The sequence below is a fragment of the Spodoptera frugiperda genome, chromosome 13 (assembly GCF_023101765.2).
Source record: "Spodoptera frugiperda isolate SF20-4 chromosome 13, AGI-APGP_CSIRO_Sfru_2.0, whole genome shotgun sequence".
NCBI classification, from domain to species: Eukaryota; Metazoa; Arthropoda; class Insecta; order Lepidoptera; family Noctuidae; genus Spodoptera; species Spodoptera frugiperda.
Window position 1 is genome coordinate 10296054 of NC_064224.1, and position 12103 is coordinate 10308156.

A 12103-nucleotide genomic window follows, 5' to 3' on the forward strand; every position below is an offset into this window, starting at 1 on the left:
TTGCAATTTCGTGACCAATAAAATGCTACATTTTTCACCTATTTCGTAGAGAGTAATATAGTACGCAAATACAGTATACACACATATAAATAGCTACACACATCTCTACTAAAAACAGTTTCAGCCCCGCGGTAAAAGGTCACGACCTCGCGGCGCACGAAAAATTCAATTCCGTACAATGCAAATGAGAGCAGCGACGCGACGCCGAGCGCCGCGGCGAGTGATGCACCGCGCGAGTGGACCAGTTGTTCAGGAGTTGTGGCAATTTATAGACCAGTTGTGGAGCCGTCGCGGTGCATTTGTGGACTAGGAGTCTACTACATTTTGGAACGACCTACAGATTGAAAACGTTATATCTTTAAGTATTTTGTTAATGCTCAAAAATATTTAAATAAATTATTTGTCTTTGAGTAGTTCTGTGGCCCGTGACCTGCACTCTGACCATCAGTACTACTCAACAACAACAATATGACATTTGACAATACTCCCGCGTCGTACGGACTTGAAGTTATTCGCTCGAGTTTTTCCGAATTAAGAGCGAGTGGCTTTTGTTGTATTCGTATTATTTAAATATAGCTCTCGGTTGCTATTGTTTACAAATGAATGAATTCTGAGAGAAACATAAGCTCCAGCATTTTACCTAATGTTTATTTTTAAACTATTGTTACTAAATATTTATCTTTTATCAAAGAAATTTGAAGTAATCAGTAGTCCCCGACCCCTACACACGTAGTACTGGGTGTTCCAACTGGAGCACGATAGCTCGAGCAGCTACAAATATAGTTAACGGCCAGTCAGAGATCGCTGCGCTCGATATTGAATGAACTTCGGCTATAAGTAATACTTTACAACAGATTTACGAGCAATTTCATTATATCTTCAACTTGCTACGGATTTAGTTCTCACTTAGTTTTACATTTTATGATTTGTTGATCTGAATAAGAGTTGTTTTTTTGACGGGGGGAAAATCATGACTTCTCATGCCCTGGTGAGGTGAGAAGGAGTGTCAGACTATTACTGACTAAAAACCACCCCGTTCCTACTCCTGCTTTAAACCGGAGCCCCGGTAAACCCCGTAAGTAGTCTGCAGCTCTAGGCAGACAAGTTATAAGGTTGTAAGTATATTTTCATCAGCTTCCTTATGTAACACATTATATCCCCAACAATGGTCATGTAGTTACACTTGTACACTAATGTCCGCCACCGGCACCGTTTGACGGTACACACTCGTGTACCGAGTACAACACTCGCGGGACACATACAATTAACTGACAACGACGCCGTTTGAATTAAAACTTCAGAAGACGTCGCACATCGACACATATATCTACAAACTCACAAATACTACAATGTTCCATTGTGACGTCACATTTATGGACACAGGGTCACGAGCGCCAGCAATGGCCGCCTTATGAAGTTACATTGTGTAATCGGTTCGTTTATCTCGCGGTCGCGTGAACACTTGTAAAGCCACAAATGTGAGTGCGAGTGAATTAGCAGGTAGTGAGCGCGGCCGGTGACTCGGTGAGGTTCCACTAAAAGAACAATGGTGGTGTGGCGTGGCGCACAATCCTCGCGCTGTATGAAGGAGGTCACAATAGCTAATGTCGTGTCGCCGACACTCCTCCTTTGTGTGGCGCGATAACGTACAATGTGTGCCCGCTCGCCCGCATCGCTCCAACGACTCTGATTTTTGAACGTCCACCGTAATATAAAGTAATGGATAACTTTCGTGTTATTGTGCCCAGCGCCGCGAGGGAAGTATATCGAGTCTTTGTTGGAACCATTTTCTGATGTAAACCAAGAAACTGAACCAAAGGCGAAAATATTTTACGTGATGTACTGACTGACGACTTGACAATTTTATTACTTCATTTGATCACAACTTCAATAAGCAACTATAAAGTTAAATCTACGGCCAGTGCTGGAGCAGTGAGTGCAAATATTAAATAGTAAAACATTGAGTAAACACGACTGGTATCTACAGTATTGTTTTAGATATAAATGGAAAAAGAGCATTCAATTTCAAATAAAAATATTTTCTATTGCGAAATGAAAAACCCGTCGGTCGGTATCTATGAGCGGCGTGTACCTGTGTAGTTGTGTACCTACCAGCTGCCGGCGATATATCGAATTATTGGATCGCTACAGTAAAAACAAAATATACTGAAAGGAATTTGCGTATTGGATATTGGCACACACACACATGCATACAATGAAAGTTTATAATAAAAATGGTTGCAATGTTTGTCCGTACTATTTGCTGACGTCCCCCCCCCCTCCCTCTGTCGCTCCAATACTTCGTACCTGTTATGGCGGAATGTCGGCTGCGAATATTTAGCCCCGATATTATCTGTGCACACTGGTGATGCTCCAGCTCCGGAGCAAACAATACGTTTCTTATTCCCACAGGATTGGCTCGTGAGTGTGAGCTGATCTCGTATTGAAAATGGAATGGTTAGTGTAACTGCGTGGAACGGAGCGGTGCTGTAGATACAGACGCGTAGTATCACGGTCCCGAAGGGATACAGTGATGTAACACTTACAATGCTCGCCAGTTATGATTATGTTACGAGGCCCTTACAATAGGACGCGAGCCAATTACTGGCTCTGTAGTTGCCCTGATAATTTCGGAAATTGGAAATCTAAATTATATTTTACCTTATCGTGTGATGATGGAAACTTTTTGTCACCACCGCTACTCTACCCGCGGGTTTCGTAGAAGCCCTAGTCTAAGTTTTGCACATTTGGAAGAGAACAGACAACAACTCTCGAATATGAAACTTTAGCTACTATTTCAACTTCCCAAGCAAGAAGATGCCCATAGGAGTGGAAGATCCAGCAACAGACAAATACATTGTGAATTCTAACTCCCAACAAAACTAGTGTTTCTATAATCCACATTGACATTGGTCCGGAGTTAGACATTGTAGTGTTATTCCGTGTCCCTGTCAGCCGCCATTACTGGCGCCGCGTCGGGTGCAGCAAACGTAATACTGTCACTATTTATTTGTACCGGGCTGCTGACGGCTGCTGCACCTCACTGTGTTACTGTGTGACATGTGTGTGTGTGTGTCACTGTACCTGTTTGATTTGTTGTGGTATTTCAGGAGTATTGGGCGTTGGAAAACTTATAATGTGTATATTTACATATGTATGTAGAGTTAACCACATATATGTTCTCTTTGAATCAGCTTCACGTTGTGGGATATCTACAATACAGGGATAGATAACTATAAAATGTGTATAAATTACTAAATTACGCAAAGTTTTATGTGACTCCTAGTAAAAGAATACACATTTCAAGATTCAATATCTTGAGAAATAACAAGAACAAAGTACAAACACAATTGTTTTCTTTTTACTACTCCTTAAACAGTTCCATGAATTTAAAGTAAAACACCCCATTTCTAGCCGGCGCTCGTTCACAACGTTAAATAAAAATTAACTCCGAGCCACCCCGCACTAAAGTCAAGTAAATCACAATAAACAGCGACGAAGACGAAAGAACTACTAGAGAATGCCTTTTAATAAGAGCGGCGACGGAATGGGATCCATTCAGACGCCGCAATGTACAGCGCGCAGCACATTGGCAACGTTTCCAGTTCAACAACATTATTTATTTAGATGGCAGTCGCGGAATGTACTCCAGCAGTAGCGCGCGGCCTCATCGCGCCACCACCGGCGGCGGGACAAGCAGACTGCTCTCAATTTAAGTAACCGCAGCCACATCACGCCACATACTCATTTACTCACATGGTTCTACTTATAAGAGACTAAAACTTATAGAGCAGATAATAATGGGCACAAAGATACGTGCTCACCAAACTTTTGTTTTATATGAGACATGTATATGTCGATGTAAACTGAATAAATCACAAACAAATATGAAATTCATCGATGCATGAAATCTTACAAGAAATATTTTTATGTGAGGAATGGCTGGCGCGGGACACTGGCTCGCGTGAATAAAGTAACAACACGTGTGTGTGTGTGTGTGTGTGTGTGTGTGCTAGCAGGCTCGGCAGCTCGTACATAGTGTATGTGAGGCAGGGGAACTATTACATGAGGCTAGATACTGCCGCGCGGGTGACGGACGACGATTTGTTTAGAAACATTTTACAAACAATATTACAAGTGATATTATTTCTGTTCTGAATAAAGATAAGATAAGGCATTGCTTTGAATCATATTCAATCGATTCTGTTGGAGAATAAATTAAATCGACTGTCAAGACACACTACAAAATGCATAACCTCATAACTAAGAGATGTGTCTCACTGAATATACGAACTCTCTTTATGTATACTCAGCTGCATATCTACTGAGGGAGAGTAAGTGCATCGCAATAATAGTGAAAACTACTCAGGAGATTCGTAAAAATCATAGCTTTATTACGTTCCAGACGCAGCCATACTCGCTGCGACTACTCAACTCTACAATCACTCATTAAAAATTTTGAAATAAAACGTCGCACACAAATGCAGCTCTTCACAACTCAGCGACAGACAGCACTTGCAGCCGCTGAGTGCAGCGCTGCAGCGCTACATTGTACGCTCGCGGCTGTCACAATGAGAACTCTTCTTAATTAAAATAACAGCGCTTTAAACCCGTTAAATTCACAGCGAACATTGCACGTAAAATCAACATTCTTAGCAACGTTTTCATGTAATTATATTTCAAGAATGAGAAAGGAATTTTTAAATTCTGAAATTTCAGTAACAGTACATCAAGTCTACAGTGCATCTTCAAATTATTTTCTGAAGAAAATTGAAAATTAATTTTCCTTTTGTGCTCTTAGAATGTGATCAGCGGACGAGTAACGAACGAGTAGGTACTTCATTTGATATTTTCCAATTTTGTACTTTATTTACTTTGTACGATGTACTTACAGTAGGTACTTGATATTTTGTGGTAATGTACACTATAATTTAGCTACTACAATGGAGTTCGAAGATGCTCGGTGTTTTAAACAACGTCAGTACATAGAATATACTTGTACTTGTATTGCAAACTACGTCCTGCAGGCTGCAGCTGAACATATCACGTATTATTATTAATTGAAGTAATTGTCGCGACGTGTCCCTGTCGCCACCCACAGATGGCGCGGCGGTCGCGAGTTGCAGCCCACTCTAATGAAGATTGACAACGTCTAAAAGCTTTGACTCTCTAGTCCCCGGCGCGCGGCGCGAGCTCTGACGCCGGAGTACGTATTATATTCAACGAATAGAAAATCATTTTCTACTTGGAACTTTAACTCAATACACACATTGTATAAAATAGGTTTTCAAGAGGTTTTTAGAGCATTTTGATATTGTTTTATATGACGTCTAGAATTAGTTTACCACGGAAACCTACAATGTTATATTTTAAAATACAATTGATCCTAATACACAGTGCCAGTATATGCTACTCCGGGCTAGATTCACTCGCCGTATATTTGCTGTGCAAGCAGAGAGCACGTGCCGACATAAACTATTTGATAGTCCGCGCATCCGCCGGCAGAGGGCGCTTCATCACAACATGTGCCAAACACGTGCCAGCCTTAATATGCGGACACGTAAAGCAAGACTATTTCCCTTTCGCCCGGTAGACAAAGCCTGCCATACCCTGCTGTAGTCTACCGCAGTCTGCGTCATTCTTAAGAGGGAAATATTGGATCAGACGAAACTAGCCCCTGGCCGAAGATACCGGGACCTTAGCGGAAGACTAAGTACTGTACAGATCCATTGAATACAACTAATATCAAAAGTTGGTTTCAATCAATTTATCTAACACGCAGATACATACAAGTGTATACACAATACAACATGTATGTATGTAGTAATGATGGACAAGCTACAACTGATGAGGGGCGCGACTAGAATGGTCGTCGTCAATGTATTATCTTTCAAACACCATGCACCAGTAGTGCCCTGATATCTATATAATGTCAGTGCATTTCATACTACCAACGCAAAGTTTACAAAAATATGATTTAGCATCATCATCCAAGGCTAGCTCACCCCTTCACTACCCCTGTCCCGTACCCCGCACAGCCCCCTCTGCCCTCAGGCGGTAGGATTGATGACGTCACTGGAGCGTGGCTCGCGTGAGGGTGGCCGCTGGTAAATCATGAAGGATTAGTGCGCGACACTGACGTGCTATCTGCGGCCGGGTATCGACCAGCCACACCAGACCCGTGGTGATATCAGACGAGACAAGGAACGAAGGCCTTTAGGCTCCGTGTTAGAGATCTAATCAGCTGGACACTAACTACCTACATTGCGGAATCCAAGCAATAGTAACTATTAAAATAAACAATAACAAAATAATGCTTCGTCTATCAAACGTTGCTCCTGACTAAGGTACGAGTAAACACGCCCACGAAAATGTTGACGTTCCCACGTATTATTTAAAAATAAAAGACAGAGTAAGTCAGACAAACAACTGGCTGATGACTGGCTCCAGTCCTTACACATTGACATTACGGAGAGTATCATCGCTCCCATTGTGCTCCACCCGTGGAAGTATGTCCCGCCTGGTAACCGGTCCGCGGATAAATGAGCCGATATCTATCGGCGACGGAGCGACACGAAAAATGTTTCCCCAATAACTTAGCCATTGTCAGCCGACGATGGGAAATTGAGGCTTATCTGTCGCCGCACTATCGGAGGGAAGCTGAGGGAAATGTGCCGCCGAGCCTCCGGGACATCACACTCATACATTCTGGAGAATGCCGCCAAAGCCGCGAGTTATTTACCTCATATTAGTTACATCACGAGGTGAGCGGTACACACCGCGTCGTATTTACGTAATGTAATAATCTCCATTATACCATCGAATGGTACACAGATAGAGGGGGCGCCACTGTGTGCACTAGCGAAGCCTCCACAAACACGCGTCTCACCACCGCTCAAACAAATCACAATGTATTAAATTGAATAATTCCACGTAACGACCTAATGCGAACGATAAACACACAGAATATTCCATTACCTGCCAAACACACGATTGAATTAAATTCATTTCATACACAGCCGGCAATGTATACGTAATGATCACGTGCTGCGGTCGACCGCGCGCCTGGTGTACTTGCTGCGCTCTGTCCGTCTGTGTGTGGCTATTATAATGTATTACAACTATTAGTTGACGAATATTGTTCTAGTTGTAACTTTGGTCGACTGTAGCAACAATAAACACATGCACCACTCATGGTACCCCGTGTCATGAAGGACAGTATGTATACTAGAGACCATTTGTACGTACTATAAGATTACTGCAGACGCCGATTATTTATAACTACTTGAGTGAACCTCGCACAATGAGTTATTGTTCAGCTGTCGGGTTCCATGATTAGTCTGAACCAGAGTCTGCGAACATTCCTGCGAGTGTACAACAAAGGGCCGCGGATTGGCCGCTGTGTGAGCCAATCAATCGCCGATGTTCGCCAACTATTGTTGCCGCGGCGAGCTCTAGCCTCCTCCAACAAATTAATGGAATTATTGTACACAAATATGTATATACCTACATAGTTAGATAGATGTAGATAGTTATATAGACTCGACTATTTCATTAACATACTCCACTGTTACTGCTTTCTTCGAGTAGTCTGCTGGTGACAGTCCACTTGTTCTACTTTATGGGTGGAATTACTATTCGTTGTATAATGCCTACGACGGTATACATATTATACTAAGTATGTACATGTACATAACGCAAAAACCTGTTTGGTATTATTACGTATCATATCGCGGAGAACTGAATAAAGTCTGTATGATTTTCCCTTTTGTAAAAAAATAATATATTCACATATCGAACCTGGCAACCGCCGTGTTTGTATAAGACGCGAGTAATGGCTTGAAACAACAACGAGACATCAAGAACAATATTCAGAATCGTTCGCAAGTGAAATAAAAGTACAAAGCAACCAATAAAGACATGTCGCGAACATCAATACGACACACAGACGCCACGACGCCACGACGCGAGCGACACAGCGACACGACGCTACTCGTAAACACAGGGCAATGTCAGAAACCAATTTACACTACTAGCACCTCTAAAGTTAAAGCATAAACTTTACATGTTTCTAAAACGCAGGAGTTGGTGTCAGCAGCGGGCTCCGTGTACCATGATCATGACAGACTGCTTTTTATTAATTATTGTCATTATCATTCGTACACAACACATAATCGTTATGGAATAAACTGAGACCACACACAAACTGGCTCAACACTATGTTTGTATGTGTGAGTGTCGGCGCATACACACGACATAAGATTTCAAAAAAAAGAAAATTCAGAATTTCATAAAAGCTTTGAGGATTTATTTGTTTGTGTTCCTAGTAACGAGATGAAAGCAGACATGAAACATGAGATTATAATTAATGTGATGAGGAAAATGTCGATGAAATGTACCGCACTGTGCCTCGCATGGGAATCGTATTAATATTGAGTTCAATAAGACACGCGTAGCTTTTATTGTGATGTGTAATGTCGGTACCCGTTACTTTATAACTGCGTAATGCGCTCGTATCGCTCAAACGAGAGCTGAAGCGAGATGTAAAACACACGGAACAGTAAAACGAAGGTACAAATACTATAAAGCGACATGTTGCTGCTCGCGCCGGGAGCTGGCAGATATAAAAACAGGAACATCAGCCGTGGCAACACCGTAGCAGCGCAGGAGTGATGCAACTACTGCCGCACCACCTACACATACTACTGCCGCGGTACACTAACATTCAATAAATTAGCGAATTAAAGAATTCTCTGACTGATGCGTGACTTAAATTAGGCTTGGGAAATCCGTTTAATGTTTTAGTTTGCTCAGTTACTTTTAACTTCGGGAATGTAATTCGTTAGTAAATAAATAATTTTCCTTTCGGCAAATGTCGCGGTTATCTTTGTGAATTTCAAGTAGGTAATAAAACTAATCGCCAACACTTAAACTTGTCCCGAGCGATCCATCGCGATCGTATCAAGGCCGCGCTTAGAAAAACATCTCTTCATAGCGTCCGTCTAGACTTCTGGAGCCTAAATTAAGAGATACAGTGAGTAAGCGATGTTTCCATCGCTGGCTGCTCGTGAAGGGCGAACGTTGACCTGCTCAATAAGCGATCGATGTAGTTGGCGACGTGCCAGGGAGTCGAAGGCTCGTGTTGGCTCCGCGCCACGTCTGCGGTCCTGGTACTTCTTGGATGTCGCGCCCGCTTTCTTAAGAATACCAAACGATGATCTTTCTTCAAGAATTCTCCAAAATTTTCATCCATAAATATTCATTGTCCTGATCCCAAAACCGATTTAGATCCCAGACTAATATACGGGTAATTACGTACATCAGTGATTGAAGACATCACCCATCGCCCTAATAATCCCCTCGTAATATAATTCCTTAGTCGGCCAGTTAAAAAAGAGCCGCTGTAAACCCATTAGGGTCATGTAATCCTAAATTATGAGGAAGGTACGCACGCTCGGGTCAGCGCGGATTGGTCGCCACATCCCTCGAAGGAAATTTTTGATAAGATCAGGGATTTCGGAAATTTATCGTTGCCGTAATTTACGGGGAAAGTTTTAATCTTAAGTGTGGAGTCCGCAGTGATGGCGGCGGAATGTTCCAACACCAGGAGCTGCTAGACAAAGATAATGTTTACAAATTATTGAGGCTTTAGTACAATAACTTGATCTTCAGTTATAACCTAAACAGCGATTACACAGGAATTTAGGAAAATAAACGTTATTTATACGAGTACTAGAGCTGTAATGCTTCCCAGTAGAAAGTATTTGTTGTGAGATAGCACAAATGATTTATATAAGCGATGTCTCCCGCGCTGTGTCGCGGCCCGACTAAATGATACATAAGTAAATGACGAGCACTCCTTGCAAGGCTGGTCGCAGAAACATTCGAATCATTTATTTCTACATCAAATAAACTAGAAAAATGTTAAGATACAAGACTACGGTAGATCAATCATAAGTTCAGCGCGATATCTATTCCCACATGTGATATTTGGAAAACCAAAGTGTGAAACACTTCACTGTGGTGCCGGCGTAACCAGGTACTACTCCCGATCAGTGCACGCAATGAGTGTTCAGTAATTACACTGGTATTTGCCTAAAAATGCGTCGACTCATCCTATCACAATGAACACTTTTTGCTGTAGTGACAAACATCCAGCGCTTGCAAAAACGGTCCGCATTCGTACCAGCGCCGTGTTTGTTCACTCGCTGCTGTGCCAAGGTGTCGGCTCTATGTCTGGTTGTATTCTTTATATTGAAGTGTAATTAATATGAAATGAAGTGAAGCTGCCTCGTCCAGTGAGCTTTATGAAGTCGTTATCTCGTGTTTAAGAGATTATTTTACGGTGTTAAGTAGATTAATTACGTGGTCGCAGATAATTAGATTTGTTTCGACTTAAGTAGATCAACAGATTAGGTTCCATGTCAGTAGAGTAACCTTATACTAAGGTAGTAGGGACGGAGCGATCGCGTTCCGTTCCAGTAACCACCGCCCTGTGATATTGTCGGTACAGCAAAACGTGAGTTACCCACCTTAGTAAATGTACAGTGATGGCCGCCGCCTGCCGGGTCAACTGTAACAAACAAACACATACATTAGGGCAACCTGCGTCTCTTGACTAAATGCACAGACGAAACGTGTGTACCATCACAGTATCACACGTAAGTGCAAGGGAACACAATATGAACATATCGTGGGCCATACACTACGCATTTCATAAACAAACACTAACCAAACATGATTGAGAGCCAGAACTCACACACACTGGGCCAAGTCTCCTCTTATATCATACAGCCGTGATAGTCAGCTATTACGTGTGACACGGACGTCGCGACCAGTGTACAGAGTGGCATGGAGTACCAGGCGCGCATGAAGTGCGAGGAGTGTGGAACAGATGAGGTTCATCACAAAACTCATTATGACGTCGCTCGGCGGAATGGTATTACATTAATATAAGCGCAGACAGGTGCGGCCGCGCGCTCGCTGAGACGCTAATTAATTTCATTTGTTGTTTGTTTCGTGTTGCCTCGCCACACCACTGTCTGAACATGTCATCCGACGACTGACAACTGGCACTCGAGGCATACTAATTAAACACAAGCTATGTATAAGTACTGCTTCAGTAGTCCCCCATGCATTAAACTTGCAGCACACGTAATTCCGTAAATCATTCAAGTATATAATGTAGGTACGTTCACATACGAATAATTACAATTTACTCAGAACCGGTTATTAAATCGTTGCCACAGAGAAATGATGTTGAAACAATAAACATCATATGAAAATCAGTTAAAAGAATTCATATGAAAAATGTAATCCAATGCACCAAATGGAATGAATGAACATTTCCCGCGAAACATTTGCAATGTAACTGAAAACAACGAGGCAAACATATCCAAGCTGCGCTTCGGTTACTGTTACACAATAAATCACTGTTCTCGCGTCCACTGTACATACATACTACATAGTTATGTATATTATTATGTACAATGTATGTACACATACACTTAGTGTATGATGCGGGCCACTACATCCTCGCTACCACTGCCACTCGATATCCCCATAAAAAGTCTAGACCTACACTAACTCCCTACATACATGACGTGTTTCAGTAACTCCTCATAAGATCCCCCTAAAGCTGGCTGTCTGCTGTTCCCCCGTCCGAGGAATGGAAACGTTTCTTATTTGTTCAGTGCTTAGTCGGCAACTTGCTGTCTAACTCCACGCAAACTTCCAACTTGCGTAACTTTCAAGTTTTTGCTGACTTTAATGAATACTCGAGGCTTATTTAACTTTACAATAAGCTAATTACTAACTGAGTCGTAATGTCAAAAGTATCAACTCGACGTTCCGACGTCAAAGTCAGACAACTTGTGTGCAAGAGGGGGGAGGGAGGGGGTGACAGTGATCAGTGCCTGTTCCACTCAGTCAGTCAGTCAGAGGATGGTCGAACAGATCGTGTTGCGAACGTGTGAGATATGTAATTCCGAACAAAGTAATAAACCATTGTGTAACACAACAAACAAGTCGAGTTATAAGTACCCGCACTCCACTCACGCAGCAAATAATCGCTCGCAACCCGCCGCGGGATTACCAGACCCAA

General features: G+C 42.3%; 1 protein-coding gene across 4 annotated transcripts in view; it reads right to left on the reverse strand.

Annotated features, from left to right (window-relative positions):
* Nucleotides 1-12103, reverse strand: part of LOC118270737 (complexin) — a 218712-nt gene that overhangs the window by 193783 nt on the left and 12826 nt on the right. For all 4 annotated transcript variants that reach the window (XM_035586497.2, XM_050698119.1, XM_050698118.1 and 1 more), the window contains exon 2: nt 10533-10573. The gene's annotated coding sequence lies outside the window, so the exon portion shown is untranslated. The remainder of the gene's footprint in view (nt 1-10532; nt 10574-12103) is intronic.